Below are 15,684 nucleotides of genomic sequence, written 5' to 3'. Positions count from 1 at the left end.
AGTTTTCCACCAGAGCCTTAAATTCTTTAAACATGTCAAAGACTTAAGATTTATTCCTAAGGAAATATATCCATGTATTCCTTGAGAAGTCATCTATAAATGATACATAGTACACAGACTTACCCAGTGATGGAACCTTCACAAGTCCGAAAACATCACTATGCACAAGCTCTAATATCTGTTTCGCCCTCTTACCACCAGAGGGGAAACTCACCCGATTCTGCTTCCCATATACACAATTTTCACAGAAATCAAAATCCATAGAGCTATTACTCATACCTTATACCATACCTTTACCATGAAGTATTCGAAGGCCCTTCTCTCCAATATGTCCAAGCCTTTGATGCCACAGCATGGTCTTCTCTCCAAAGACCACTAGATTCTCTACTCCACTTTCAGGAACCATAGAACTATTGCACCCATCAACAAACATGATACATTGTAGCTTGTACAGAGTTCCAATCCGAACTCCCCACATCCATACCAGTTCTCCCTGAACCATCTTGCAAGTATCCTTCTTGAACACTGTTTTTACACCTGCATCATCCAGCTTGCTTACAGAAATTAGATTTCTGGCCAATGCAGGAATATGTAAAACACCTGGAAGTGTTCTAATCCTTCCACCTTGAAACTTCAACTTTACTTTTCTGCGACTAATTATTCTAGCCTTCCTATCATCCCCTAAGAAGACATCACCACCATCGTATTTCTCATACTCGCAGAACCAATCTCTATGGGGCGTGAAGTGAAAGGATGCACCTGAGTCAATCAACCTTGCCTCATGATCTACATGTGTACTTGAAGAAGCCAAGTACACATCCTCACCTTCATCTGAGGTGGTTTTCACCTCTATAGAAGGAGAATCATCATATCCCTTTCCTTTGTCAGGATCTTTAGATTTACAGTCTCTTTTGTAGTGCCCTTCCTTTCCGCATTTCCAGCGCACCACCTTTACAATTTTTCCTAGAGATTTATATCTCCCTCTAGATTTAGATCTCCCACTCGATGACTTATTTTTGTTTTTGTTCTGGGACGGTCCTCATACAGACAAGGCATCACCATTCCAGATCTCCATATTTTTCCGTCTCATCTCCCCCATCACTAAGGATGAGACTATTTCATCAAACTACAAGGCAATTGTATTGTTACCTATTGCAATAACTAGACTATCCCACAAATCTTGTAGAGAACACAACAAACTGATGCACTTATCTTCATCTAAAATTTTAATATCAATAGATAATAACTGACTTACCACAGTATTAAATTCATTCAGATGCTCTGTCACTGAGTCTCCATCTTTCATCCTCAGGTTATACAGCTTTCTCCGTAGGAACAATTTATTTACCAGAGACTTCGATTGGTACAAAGTCCCTAACTTGTCCCATAAAGCCTTAGTCGTAGCTTCCCCTGATACATTCAGAAATACTGAATCTGAGACACACAATCATATTGTGCTCTTTGCCTTCCAATCTAACTTCTTCCATTCTTCATTAAACACTCCTGTTGGTTTAGTACCTAGATCTACCACGATCCACTTATCTTTATCCACCAACAGATCCTCCATCTTGAGTTTCCACAACTCAAAACTCTGACCATTAAATTTCTCAATCTCTATCTTTCCACTGCTCACCATCTTCTTTCACCACCAGAATCAATCTCGCAGATCTCCCACTAAACAGGGTCTACCACAGGCCCAAGCAAAACCCCTCAGCAACAAAGGCATCCCCTTGAAGCCAAAACTACTCTGATACCAAATGTAGGCTTTAACCCTGTACAGAAATTACCTGCATACGAATTCTAAAACACAGAAAATAAATAATGCGAGAGCATAACACATAAAACACATATACACAGATTTTCCCCTGGATCCCAAAACCAGGACTACCAGCTTGATTTTCCATTATGTTCCTTTCAATGTTACAATACATATTTATACATGCCGAAGCATCCAATACCATGGATCGAAAACCATCGCGTCCAAAACCATGGACCAAAAACCATCGCGTCCAAAACCATGTGCAAAAAATCATGAACAAAACCATAGGCAGGTACACCCAACCTAATATAGGGTCCAAAAACAAAATTTTCTAGGGCGCTACCCTGGACCCCATAGAGAGGGATTACTTGCACCCCTCAAACCCCCTGTGACTCCCCCCGCTACGTAATCGGTGCAGTGAAGGTGGGGCTCTGCCCCCCTTCTAACCCCCCGGTTAACTACATGGGCTAGTCATGGAAAGAATATAACACAACCCAACGCCATTTACCCCCACTTTGGTGGCTCAAGCTTTCATGGACCAAATCTTCAAATTGCATGGCATGCCGACTTCCATTGTGTCTGGTCACGACCCCACTTTCACCAACAAAATTTGGCAAGAACTTTTCAAGCTACACGACACGCAACTCCAACTAAGTATCGCCTATCATCCCCAAATCAATCGTCAAATAGAATTAGTGAACAAATGTTTGGAGACATATCTAAGGTGCTTCACTTCAGAAAAGTAGCATCAATGGGTACAGTGGCTAGCTTCAGCTAAATGGTGATATAATACTAACTATCACGAAGCCACCAAGATGACTCCATATGAGGCAGTGTATGGCCAACTCCGACCTTCACCTATTTCTTATATACCTGGATGTTCTAAGGTGCAGGCAGTTGATCAACTCCTATAGAACTGTGTTGCCATGCTAGCTCATCTCAAAGATAATCTACATCAAGCTCAGAATCGAATGAAGCAATAGGCAGACTAGCATCATTTCGAGCACACATTTCAAGAAGGGGATCATGTATTCCTATGACTGCAATCATATAAGCAAACATCTCTCAAAGAAAAGGGATGCTAGAAACTAGCACCAAAATTCTATGGACCTTATTAGATACATCAGCGCATTGGAGAAGTTTCCTACAAACTGACCTTACCACCAACTTAAAAAATTCGTTTGGGCTTCCATGTATGATGCCTCAAGAAAGTGGTGGGGAACAATTGCAGAATTCAAACCAATCTAACTGAATTGAATGAGGAACGCACACTCTAGCTAAAACCAGAATAGGTCCTTGATACCCGTGAAAGACAGCTTCGCGGTTGCACGATCAAGGAAGTCCTCATCAAGTGGAAAGACACCTCTCCAAAAGATGCAACCCAAGAACCAACCACTATTCTTCAACAGTTTCCGTAGCTTCAGCCTTGATGACAAGGTTGCTTTTGATGGGGGAGGGCATGTTTTTTTTTTTTTTTTTATCGTTAAAACTATGCTACTTCTATTATTTACAAGAGAAAACAGTTACATCCAGGAATACATGTCGCCAGGGGCCAAGGCTGGTCCTCTGGATTGATAGTGCTCATAGAAAACTTCACTTTCAGGGGTCTTCTTATAGCTACTGAATGCCCACGCAGGGGCAACACCCTTTTGACTAGATACCCACGCAGGGGCGTCATGACTGAGACTAGTAACCCACGCAGGGGCTGTAATCTTTGGAGACACAGAAAAAGCAAAATTATGAATCCCGCGCAGGGGCCAAGGAGAGAAAGAGAGGTTCTTCAGCAGTATTCTTCGCGCGGGCGTAGTCGAGCATAGAGTAACAGAATTATGAGGCCAAACAGTGACATTTACAGCATAATTGAGCACTTGTATCAAGAGTAACAGTTCACAAAAAAAACCTGAGAGTTGTCTGAGGGCAGAAGCATGGTAGAGCCGGCTCCTATTCAACCGAATCCTCTTCCTCCGAGTCCTCTTCATAAATCCAGTACTCGCCTTCCGGTGGAGGTCCCCAATCAACCTTGGCTTTGCCTGAAGCTGGTGCTGGCTGAGACGAAGGTTGCACAGCATTCGGTTCAGGTTGTGCCTCTGCCCTTTCCTCAGCAACTCTGGAACATTCAGCATGATGAATTTGGGCGCTGGGTAATCCTCCCACCTCCTTTTTCGGTTCCTCCAGGAATAGGACCGAAACATGTGCATTAATGTTGGAATGACATTGGGCACAACTGACAGTGAAGACCGTTGTTCCGAACGCAGGTAGCGGAGCAGAGCTTGAGTCCGGAGACCTGGTGTCCATGAATTGAGACGGCCGAATGGGATGTGCATCTGCCGACTGGTGGCATAAACAACGACATCAACATGGAGGCGGATTAGCAGCCAGGGGACGTGAAGAACCTTCCTTTCCAGTGCCTCGGCGGCTAATGAGCCTCTGTCTTGGCGCCATTCCTTCCTTGAAGACCGATGAGCGTGACAGAGCCGTGGAGAGGGATATGAGGGGTGTGAATCCGCCCTTATCCTCCCTTGCTGCCTTGTATCCACCTCCAATTGCCAAGGAGAGGTCGTGAACCAGCACTTGAAGGCCTGACGGACTGAAGCCTGAATCCACAAATCGAGCCTGAACCATTGCAAAACATTCCCAATTCTTGGCATACTTAAGCTGCTCTGGTTTGCCTCGTTTTTGGAGTGCCATAACTCCCATCTGAAACCGTTAATGTCGCACAGTATCGGCAATTAATTGCCGTCCTTCCTCCCTTCATCTCTCACGCTTGCCATCCAGAGCGACGGAGAGCAGTTAATGCCTCTTCTGAACTTGAGACCACCCATGCTAAACAGCTGGCGAGCCATCCATATGCGGCGTGGCACCCGCATCCGGGTAATGGGGGAGGGCAGGTTAGGGTCCAACCATAACCCCTTTATTTATGTAATAAGCCCATTATGCTGAGTCATAATCATATTTAGTTAGAGAGTAAATAAAGCCCGCATTAATAATTGTAAGTGGTTGACCCACATTAGAGAAAAGGGACCACAATTAGTTGTAAACGGGCCATAGTTAATAAACAAAGTGGTTAACCCGTGTTATGCAAAGGACCACTCATAGTTAGGGTTTTGGATGTCATTTAGCTATAAATAGTCTTAGTTAGTAAAGTAAATATCATCAAGTCTTATTGTAATCCATCTCTGCTCTGTTGTAGGTTGGCCCCTCGAAGAGGCAAGTGAACATTATATATGTTTCTGAATAATAAAATACTTTGCATTTTTATCATTTCATTTTTTGTTCTAGTTTATATTTCTTCGAATTTCTAGTTTTCTGGAATTTCTCGCAGGTCAAGAGCATAATAAGGGGATAGAATGCAATGTACCTAGGGAGGATAACACGGGGTACTTGGGAAGGCACCCAAAAGGATAATGAATGTAATGTGTCCATAATAATGTAATAGGTCTATTATTTTATTAAAATGAAATAATATAATAATAAGGGGTAATCTGCATAAGACCCCTAGGAATACTCATGAGAAAGTACAAATACACATGAGCATATAGTATTGGAGGTGTGTTGAATAGTATTGTCTTGTAGAAAGCATGACTTGTAGAGTATTCCTTCCATAAGATGTATTTTATGGTGTTACTTTTCTTAAGAGTTTTTCTCTCTCTAATATTCTATTGTTCATAGTGAATATTTGACTATCTTTTCTATTTAAGGGTTTATTTTAGAAGCTTCATGAATCATTAGTCAACAAAAAAGTCTCATAATTTATCTTTATAGATTCCTTGACATTGTTTTTAGGAGAAGCATTATTCTTGATCTTGTGGCCAAAAATTTATCTCTAATTATTCATTCACATTGCACAGAAGAAAAAAACTTCAAATTTTATTGATGATAATCCATATCATACTTAAATGTGGATTTGGTATAATCAGTCAATTACTGCTTTATCCCTCCAAACGATTCAATTTCATTTTTAGGAGATATAATTCTAGTTGTTGGTGCTATTAGTGGTTGTGGACTAGATAAGGATGTAGATAAACTATTGAAGTTGGGGTTTATTTTTTGAATGAAATGTTACTCAATGAATGAAATTATGTATAATAATTATGATTCAAATGAAATTGAGGCTTATAAATCAATCGTATTCTTTTGATAATATCAATTACTAATTTAAGTGGCTCATATGATGCATATTTTATTATTAATAAAATAGTAATAATAATTTGTATGCTAAGGTTGGTGATGATGCTAATGGAAACTAAAAAACTAGTGCTTGATGGAAATAATAGTAATGATTTTAATGTACTCAAACTACACAATGTTCTACCTTGTCATCTCCACTTATTTATATCTTTTATGGTTCTTTCAACAACCACTCTATTGAGCAATCAAACATATTAAAATAAAATAAACACTTCAATTTCTTGATTCAAACTCCCCTCAATTCTTGCCCAAAAAAATGCACAAATGTAAAAATGAGAAACTCTCCTCCAAAGTGGAAGTTATAAATGAGTGCTCATATAAAATACATACACATGCACATAAAGAGAAACAACTAAAACCTTAATATTTAAACACTAAATGCACTAATATTCTTTAGTTCACAAGATATATAATTCACTAGCATTGGATTAGGAGCTAAGAGTCATGCTTAAATATCCATTAAAACACTCTCTTAATACTACATCGAAACAATTTAAATACACTATTAAAAAAAGACCATTGAAAATGTGTAAGAAAATTTCACATTGCATGGATGTGGACAAATTTCCCTTATCTCTTTGCTATAACTGTCAGAGAAAAAAATATTTAAAATTAATCTTAAGAAATTGCAAATGGTTTGTCCTATTGTTCGAATTCAAGTTAGTGGTCATGGAGGATAGTTTTGATGGTGTGAATATTATTAACTAAGAATTTATTATGTTTCTATTGAATGATTATTGGTGGTGAATCCAAGGAAAATTGCAAAATGGATTTAGAATGAAATAGTTCCCATAGCAATTCATTGGTAATCCACTCTCATTGTAGCTCCCATTATTAGCATTTTTTTTCTAGAGAAAAAAACTGTAATTTCTGTTGAGAAATGGCAACAAGAAATTCCAGTTTAATTTGTCCTTGAATTAAACTGAGAATTAAAATCGAATTCTATTCACACAACAACTTGTAAATAGTTAATTAAGTTTAATTAACTTAATTATCTTAGGAATTTAGAGTTGGAAGTCTTTCTGAAGTCATGTATATGTTCTCCCTAAGTTCTAGGGGTCTAGTGTGGGTTTAAATTGAGTTCGAAATTAGATCACTCAGTTTACTGAGTTAAGTTCAGTTAAATTAGTTCTAAATTGTTTTTGGAACTAATAGAGGACTAATCACCAGTTGGTGCACTAATGAATCCACTAGTGCTACTCCAGTTAATTAAATATTCCCTCATGAGAAACTCATGCATGTCAGTTCAAAGAAAGACCCGGTTGTGACTAGAGTGAAGGGACAATGTACTATCAGTGGTATTATTTACTAGAGTGTAAATATCATGCATGCATCAGAGATTGATCCCATGTTTGGATTGTGCAGTTTTGGAAGCATGAATTCCCTTTAAATACAGGCTATTCATCTTAGGAATTACGCAAGAGATTAGAGGCTTGGAGAGCTACAAAATTGGCTAAGTGTTGGCTGAGATAGTTAAGAATACTTGTGCAGAATTGTTCTAATGAGAACAATTTTTTTATCTTCACTCATATTTCTGATATATGCAATATAGATAGCGAGGTTTTGAGCAGTGGCTTTCCCTAGATACATCTTATTTTATGTGCCATTGATTTATCTTCTTCTTGTTCATATTGTTTTCATCGATCTGTTGGCTTCCACTAGTTGAAAGTAGAAGTAGATTCTTCTCTTTTTATTTAGTACATTGCATGAGCTTGTGAATCTACAAGATTTTCTACATGGTATCAGAGCTGAAGACAATATACTAGAGGATATTTCGAAGTTTTGAGTTTTGGGTTATAGGTGAAATTCAAATTTGCAATACATACTTCAGGATTGGCAGATGGCATTCTACCGTTTGCAGCTCGAGTATGACTTGGAAGGTAGCTCAAATTTTATAGCCTGGAGGGACAAAATGGAGACTATGCTAGAGGATAGTGGCTTGAAGGAATTCGTTGATCAAGAAATTCCTAAGCCAGTAGCATCAGACGCACAGAATTTGGCCGAATGGAAGAAGTGTGTGGCAAAGGCAAGGTGGCTAATCCTTTAGGGAATTCAAGACCACATTGTCTTGAGTCTCCATGGCAAGGAAACTCTGTATTTTATGTGGAAAACATTGAAGGACTTGTATCAGAACAACAGTGACCAAAGGAAATTGGCACTGAAGGACAAACTTCAAAAAATCAAAATGGAGAAAGGTGAGACTATTCGAAAATACTTAACCAAGTTCACTCAATGTCATGATGAACTTGGAAGTGTTGGAACCACAGTTGTCGAGGATGATATGGTGAGTCTTGCTCTTCTAGGAATCCCAAAGAGTTGGCATAGCCATCAAGACTATGTTAATGGTCAGGAGAAGCTGCTGGATTGGAAACAATGGTGGTCAGATTTGATGTAGGAGGATATCAAGAGGAACACTAGGGATGGATCTTCATCAAAGATTGATGATGAAGAGAATTGTGTCTTAGCGATTAAGGCGAAGAAAGGTAAAGGGAAAGCTTCCCATTCCAAATCAGATTCTTATCATGGAGGTAAGAAGAAAGACATGATGAAGTTAAGGGCTTGCATTGTCATGAACTAGGCCATTTTGCTACAAATTGTCCACTCATGAAGTCCAAGAAGAAGTCCTCAAAAGGAGCGGTGGGTGAGGCTTTGGCCTCTCAATTCGAATTAGACTTTTCCCTCATTACATGCATGGTGTCATCAATGATGGGAAGTGAATGGTACTTGAATAGTGAAGCTTCATTCCACATGACTTGTGACAAAGAGTTATTCAATGACCTGGAAGAGAAAGATCTATAGATGCATATCAAGATGGGTGATGACGGGAAGTATAGTATTACTGGATTGGGCACGATTACTTTTCAGAGGGAGCATGGGGCTCCACTCACCTTGAAGAATGTTATGTATGTGTTTGGGCTGAAGAAGAACTTGGTATTCATTTCCATGCTTGAGAATAGAGGCTGTGATATGATCTTCTCGAAAGGAAAGGCGTTCCTTCGACACATAGACATGGGTCAAGTAAAGAAGATAGGGATTCGAGTGAAGAATATTTATAAGTTAGAGGTAGAGGAGTGTGATGCTTTGAGCACAAAAGCAAAAGGGTGCAAAGCCGAGACATTGGTGAGTTGTTGCATAGGCGATTGGGCTACTTACATCATTGGGCTTTGAAGATATTGCAGCAGATCTCTACTAGTCTTCCCAAAGGTATTCTTGAGCAAGTTGATACATGCAAGGGGTGTACTTTGGAAGAATACACAAAGTCTTCCTTTCACGACAAAGACAGTCGAGCAAAGGGTATTCTAGAGCAAGTCCATTCAGATGTGTGTGGACCATTCTCGACAACAACCACAACCAAACAAAAGTATTATGTTATATTTGTTGATGACTATTCTCATAAATGCTGGATATTTTTCATGCAAAAAAAGGATCAAACTTTCACAAAGTTTTGTGAGTTTAAAGCATTGGTGGAGAAAGAGTTGGGAAAGAAGGTTAAAGCTCTAAGGAGTGATAATGGTGGTGATTATGTCTCAAACGAGTTTAAAAACTTCTATGCAGCAGAAGGGATTAAGTAGGAATTAACAGCACCCTATAACCCTCAATAGAATGGGGTGGCCGAGAGGAAGAACAAAAGCATAGTAGGGGTAGCAAGGGTGATGTTTCATGATCAGGTTCTACCACTACACTTGTGGGTTGAGGCATGCAACACAATGGTTTATGTTCGGAACCGTTGCCCACATCGGATACTTGAGATGAAGACACCGGAGGAGGCTTATTCTGATAAGAGGCCAGATGTTGGTCACTTCTGGATTTTTGGGTCCTTAGTGTATTGCCATGTGACCAAAGATGCATGGAAGAAGCTTGAGACAACAGTAGAGTTGGCAATATTTGTGGGGTACATTGATACACCTCACAACTATCAGGTGTATTTTCCAACCAACAAGATGACAGTGGTTCGCAGGGATGTCAAATTCGATGAGGAGAAGGCCATGCGAGTTTCCCTTGAGAGGGAGCTTGAGCTACATGCGGATCAAGAGCTTTTAGCTCCTAAGGTTGAGGAGCCTCATATTGATGTGGAGAAGCCACATGCAAAGGATCTGGGAGTGGAGAAGTCCACTCAGGCAAAGTATTCCATAGAGGGAAGAAAGCGCACTAGAGAGGCTGACAGATTGTTGGACGATGCACGAGAGAATGTGGGAGCACCCATTTCTCAACACACATGGAGGAGGTTATGTGAGAGGTACACTAGATACATGGCTCTTATGGGAGAATGTGTTGTGATAGAGCCAAAGGAAGTAGTGCAACAATCGGTTTTGGTTGATGCCTTGGTGGAGGAGTATGACTCTATACTTCGTAACAGTGTTTTGGATGTGGTCCCAAGACCGGAGGACAAGTTAGCAGTGATCACCCATTGGCTTTACAAGGTAAAGAAAGCTGCAGATGGTAGTGTGGATAAGCATAAGGCTAGATTTGTGGCCTGTGGCTTGTCATAGGTAGAGGGGATTGACTATGATGAGACCTTTTCTCTTTTTCTAAGGTATTCATCAATCATATCTATATTGGCACTATCAGCACAGATGGGTTGGAAGATACATCATATGGATGTAAAGACAACCTTACTTAATGGCATGATTGACGAAGAGGTGTACATAGATAATCCTAAAGGCTTTGAAATCTTTGACCGTGAGTCGCATGTGTGCCGGCTTAAGAGAGCGTTGTATGGCCCAAAACAAGCACCCCATGCTTGGTACACCAGGATAGATAGCTACTTCACTAGGTTTGGCTTCATGAAGAGTGAAGTGGATGCGAACCTGTACCACATAGTGGTGGAATGTGAACTATTGATCATTGTAATTTATGTTGATGATCTCATACTGACAAGTGATGATCAGTTGATCAAGTCTTGTAAGGAGGACCTTGCAAGATATTTTGAGATGAAGGACATGGGGCTTATGCATTACTTTCTTGGCATGGAGGTATGGCAGGGAGATGGGGAGTTATTTGTGTCTCAGGGAAAGTATGCCAATGAGATACTCAGGAGATTCCACATGGAGAGTAGCAAACCCATGGAGACTCCTCTACGAGGTAACTAGAGGAAGGAGGATGCAACTTCATGGGAAGTAGTGGAATCTACTGTTTACAAGCAGCTTGTGGGTTCACTCATGTACTTGGAGAACACATGATCGGATATGTGCTATGCAGTTGAACAGCTTAGTCAAGCGATGGTTAGGCCTACCAAGTTGTATTGGAAGGCGATAAAGCATGTGTTGAGATACCTCATGGGCACTTCACAGTATGGAGTATGGTACAAACTGATAGAGGGAGTGAAGATTCAAGGCTTCACCGAAGTAGATTGGGAAGGGATTCCATCTGACAGGAAGAGCACATCAGGAGGGATCTTCAGTATTGGGTCAACGAAAGTTTCCTTGTACAACAAGAAACAAAGATCGGTTACACTCAGTTCGGTAGAGGTAGAGTACATGGTTGCACTTCAGGTAGCATGTGAGCCCATCTAGATGAGGAAGACCCTGGTTGTTTTGTTTGGTCAACAGATGGATCCAAATGTGATTTACTGCAATAACTAGAGTTGTATCAAACTCTCTGAAAATCCAGTTTTTCATGATCGGTCCAAGCATATTGATATCCGATATCATAATCTCAGAGATTGTGTATTGAGGTTGATTATGTTGTTAGAGTACATTCCCAAGGAGGATCAAGATGCTGACATTTTGACAAAGGCATTGTCAAGATGTAAATTCAAGTTTCACAGAGACAGGATCAAGGTAAATGATAATCCCTTTCTTGTTGAGAGGGAGTTTTGAGAAATGGCAACAAGAAATTCCAGTTTAATTTGTCCTTGAAGTAAATTGAGAATTAAAATCGAATTCTATTCTCATAGCAACTTGTAAATAGTTAATTAAGTTTAATTAACTTAATTATCTTAGGAATTTCGAGTTGGAATTCTTTCTGAATTCATGTATATGTTCTCCCTAAGTTTTAGGGGTCTAATATGAGTTTAAATTGAGTTGGAAATCATATCACTCAGTTTACTGAGTTAAGTTAAGTTAAATTAGTTCTAAATTGTTTTTGGAACTAATAAAGGACTAACATTAAGTTGGTGCACTAATGGATCCACTAGTGCTACTCCAGTTAACTGAAGATTCCCTCATGAGAAACTCATGCATGTTAGTTCAGAGAAAGACCTAGTTGAGACTAGAGTGCAGGGACAGTGTACTATCAGTGGTATTATTTATTGGAGTGTAAATATCATGCATGCATCAGAGATTGATCTTATGTTTGGATTGTGTAGTTTTGGAAGCATGAATTCCCTTTAAATATGGGCTATTCATCCTAAGAATTACACAAGAGATTAGAGGCTTGGAGAGCTACATAATTAGCTAAGCGTTGGCTAAGAGCTTGCTTGTGAGCTGAGAGAGTTTAGCATACTTGTGCGGAACTGTTCGAGTGAGAACAGGATTTGTATATTCACTCATATTTGTGATATATGCAATACAGATAGCGGGGTTTTGAGTAGTGGCTTCCCCAGATACATCTTGTGTTATGTGCTATTGATTTATCTTCTTCTTATTCATATTGTTTTCATCGATCTATTGGCTTCCTTTGGTTGAAAGTAGAAGTAAATTCTTGTCTTTTTCTTTAGTACATTGCATGAGCTTGTGAATCTACAAGATTTTCTACAATTTCTATTACTAAAAATAGAAACTACATTTTGTAGATGCACACCATGCATATGCAATCCTATGCCAAGAAATGTCCATTAAAAATGTCAAAATATAGGGCGCATAGGTCCACTGTAAAACCTCGTGTAAATGTATCACAAGAAACCCCACAAGATGCAGTGATTATATTCAAAAAAATTGTCAGTGACACCCAACAAATAGTGGGCCGATAAACACATCATATAGGAACCCCAAAAATAGCAAGGAACCGAAGAAAAAATGACATCCAATTAAAAATAATTAACCCCATCTCTAGCTTCAGAAGGAAGACGCTGAAAAATAATAAATAACTAAAAAGTTGTTATTCCTAGAGGAATGTCATGGTGGCCGAAAAGAGATCTGCCATGGACAAGGGTGTGCAACCATTATGGGGAGCCCACCACACAAGCCCATAAAAGAAACTTTGGTGACAGGAAAAGGAGGCCACAGGGACCAAAGAGGAGTCAACAATGATCTCAGATGATAAGCGAAATTATCATGTTGTACTGAAGCAATGAGGACGATAGTGGGAATACCCCATGTCTATCCATGAATCAACATCCACCTTCCTTATGAAAACCTTCACACAAATAGTGACGCCCACCAAAGAAGACCCAGAAACACTGGCTCCAAGAAAAAAATGTGAAGCATGGACCAGGGGCAAGGGCAGCTAGGGTTCCAGCCTCCCCACCCCCCACTCCATGCAAAAAAACACTTACTAGAGAAGGAAAAAAAAGCAGTATAATAGTCTAATAAAAGTGAAGGAGGAAGGAAAGTTCAAAGAAAACCAGCAAAGGATGCGCTGGTTTCCAATATGTAGTTATGGTTTCTTCACTCCTTCATCGCGCCTCTCTGATGAAGAGATTCTCCAACTCCCATTATTAGCATTACTCTCACTTATTATTCATAAGATTGAGGTTGTAGTGATTATGCACTTAATACCAAATCTAGCGAGACCCATAGACCCTTCTTCTTACCATTCATTTGAACTCCAACATGAGATATATATGATGATATGTTGGAGTGGTGAACAAACCATGTACAGTTAAAATAACCTAACTCCATACCCTCCATATGTTTATTAGTATTCAACTTGCCAAAAATAATTGAGCAATCATGTTGAACAACCATTTAGTGCATAAGTGATGAAGACCTAACTATGAAATCATGAAGATATTTAGGGAAAATGTTAATGCAAGTAACACTAACATTATGTCAAAAGACTTCCTTTAGAAAGAATTTGTAGAATCTTGAATCAACTGAGTCCATAGTGGTTTTTAAAGGGTACTCTTTTCAATTAAGTTTTAGTACACCCAATCCCCTCAAGGCCTTTTTAGGGTATGGGATATACTTTCGCAACCCCTAAGGTCATTGATGGAGGTGGGTATCCAAAATTTGTCTTCTTTTAACCATCTCAAATATTTTTTTTCAGGCCATCATCATCTTTCTCTCATTGAGAGCTTTCCTATTATATAAAATTCATCAAATTCTGAGCTATGGACACAAAGTTATGGCCCTCAGAAGTTTTAACCTTCTTAGTGCCACATCAACAATCATAATATTGAGTCGTGGAATACATATAATAGTTTGGTGCCACATGTCACTACCATATTGCGCCACATCAATTGTATGAAATGTAGCTAACATGTGGTAGTCATTTTATCATGTGTCACCATCACAGAGTGCCACATTTGTAGTTGGAAAAGTCGACCTACCGAGTCATATTTGGATCTATGGATTTCTATAAATCCATTTTATAAAAAGAGTTAGAATTCTATATATTTGGACTTCTAGATATTTGAAGGATCCTATTAAATCACTTAAATGAAAAATCCATATCCAGATATCCAAATTCTTGGATATAAAAGATCCACTTATTAAAGAGAATTAATAAATTTGTTTAAATAAAAGTGCTAGATCCAAATATCCATAATCCAAAAAGGAATTTCTATTAAATAATTAGATCTCTAGATTCTCAAATTATCTTCCTCCAGATAGCCACATCATATACCACATTGAGCACCATGGGGCCTTCCACCTCAACACTTTCATACTCGCATCATCATCATTGTTAGAAAAAGTCCAAATATGGACCTCCAAATATCCAAAAGATCCTAAAAATGTCATTTTTTCCAGAATTTCAAATCTCTAACCCTTATTCTCCATTTCATCCACTATGCCAATATCCACATTGACCACCATATTAGATTCTTTGACCATTTTGCCATGTCATCATGACATATTTGACTTCCACATCATCACCTTTCACTTACGGCTCAAATGAGGGTTTAACATGTTGGGATCCACATGTCCTCCATGTGTTCTAGCTACCTAGCATCCAGATCTGTATTTTTATTTAAAATCCATTGATTTAAAGTTTCAAATACCCATATATTCATATATTCAGGATATTTGACCTTTGAAACTTTACATGCATCAAAATATTTTAGATGTTTTATATATTTAAATATCCATATATACCTTTGTTGGATTCATGTGCTTGGAATAACTCCAAATTCTTGGATATCTAGATATTTGAGACATCTCAACTCCAGTGGAATTACGCTCTTGGCCCTTTTTCTCAGTTGGTCCTCTGCCACAACTCTCCCTAGCACATGTGACTAGGGCTTAGGGATAAAATTTGATCCTCAAATTTCAGAATTTGACAATTTTACTAGAAATTTTGAAGTAAAATTTCAGTCTTCTCCATGGTTGAATCCAATTCCATAAGGGTCAAATACTTGTCCAGATGACTTTTGAGGATATAAATATGCTCATTAACTTGTAAAGGCATACAAAGGCTTCCAAGATGTTTCCATCCACCAAGCATCTTGTTAATGAATTCAGAAAGAGGACATATGACCAAATCCCCAAATTTGGTCTAGTTGAATTAAATTCCACTCACTCCTTTGAATATATAAACTTCAAGTTTCAAAACTAACTCCCATACAATAATAGATACCAACATTATGTCTTATCCCTTGAAGAAAAACAAAGTCCTCGTAAAAATATTATTAATCA

This window comes from Pinus tabuliformis, chromosome 8 (genome assembly GCF_031772625.1).
Source record: "Pinus tabuliformis cultivar Carrire ecotype Pingquan chromosome 8, CPIR1, whole genome shotgun sequence".
NCBI classification, from domain to species: domain Eukaryota; kingdom Viridiplantae; phylum Streptophyta; class Pinopsida; order Pinales; family Pinaceae; genus Pinus; species Pinus tabuliformis.
Note: the sequence above shows the minus strand (reverse complement) of the source record.